The following is a 1,448-nucleotide window of genomic DNA, read 5'->3' on the forward strand; positions in this document are numbered from 1 at the left end:
AAAAGTGCTTACCCAGAGAAACTTCTAAAAGGACTCATTTGAGGCAGAAAGGAGTTGAAGCACTCAAGGAAAAAGGCAGAGATTCATTTCTTATTTACTCACTTTATTTTATTGTTGAGGATGAGTACAGACGTCTCGGTATACCGGAACGGCTGTGTAGTTGAAAGGAGCCCATTCTAACGTACATACTCTTCCCACAGCCACTGTGTCAAACGAGACTACGCCCCAGGTCCCAAATGGCACCCTATTGCCTAAGTAGTGCACTACTTTTGATCAAAAGAAGTGCACTATATTTTTCCTTTATTTAACTTGGCAAGTCAGTTAAGAACAAATTCTTATTTTCAATGACGGCCTAGGAACAGTGGGCTAGGAACAGTAGTGGGCTAGGAACAGTAGGAACAACAGATTTGTACCTTGTCAGCTCGGGGAGGCGAACTTGCAACCTTTCGGTTACTAGTCCAACACTCTAACCACTAGGCTACCCTGCCGCACCATAGGTGCTGTTTGGGATGCAGACAGGGTCTCTCCAGACCATCCAGACCATCTATCCTGATGATGAGTCACAGCACAGAGATGAAGGTTACGTCCCGAATGACAGCCTATTTCCTACACTACTGCACTACTTTTGATGGGCCCTGGTCAAAAGTAGTGCACTATGTAAGGAATAGTGTACCATTTAGGGTACACTCTATGTACTCTCCAGTACATCTGGACTGAACTGCCTCCACATCAATGGATTATCCTTCAACTGGACTTATTAGACCAGCACAACAGCTGGGGGTCTGAAAAAGCCTTGGTCACTCAGCCTTGGTCACTCAGCCTTGGTCACTCAGCCTTGGTCACTCCGCCTTGGTCACTCCGCCTTGGTCACTCCGCCTTGGTCACTCAGCCTTGGTCACTCAGCCTTGGTCACTCAGCCTTGGTCACTCAGCCTTGGTCACTCAGCCTTGGAACTTTTCAGCTGCACTATTGCGACATGTACATGTATATCCAAACTCCATTATTAGATGACATCATTCTGAGCTACAACATGGTCAAGGATCTGCTAGAGCCCCTGGAATGACAGTGAAATGTCAGAGTGCATAGACTAAAAGCCTTCCTTCAGTTGTACTGAGGCTCTAGTCTTGTTCAACCACAGAACTTTCTCTCCCTTCACTCCTCTCCGCTCTCTTTGTATCCCCTCTCCCCATCTCTACTTCCTTCCCACTCTTTCCTCCTCCTCTCTACCTTTTCCCTTCTCTCCCCTCGTCTTTCTACCTTCTATCCTCATCCTCCCCCACTCTCCTCTCCCCCTCACCTCTTCTCCTTTCCTCCCCTCCCCCTCCTATCTCCCCTCACCTCTTCTCCCTCCTTACTTTTTCTCCTTTCTTACCTCCCACCCCCTATCTCTACATCTGTTGGATCACTGTGTGGAAATCTGTTGCTAGGCAATACTGAGTGTCCTATAA

Source organism: Salvelinus fontinalis, unplaced genomic scaffold, assembly GCF_029448725.1.
Source record: "Salvelinus fontinalis isolate EN_2023a unplaced genomic scaffold, ASM2944872v1 scaffold_0390, whole genome shotgun sequence".
NCBI lineage: Eukaryota > Metazoa > Chordata > Actinopteri > Salmoniformes > Salmonidae > Salvelinus > Salvelinus fontinalis.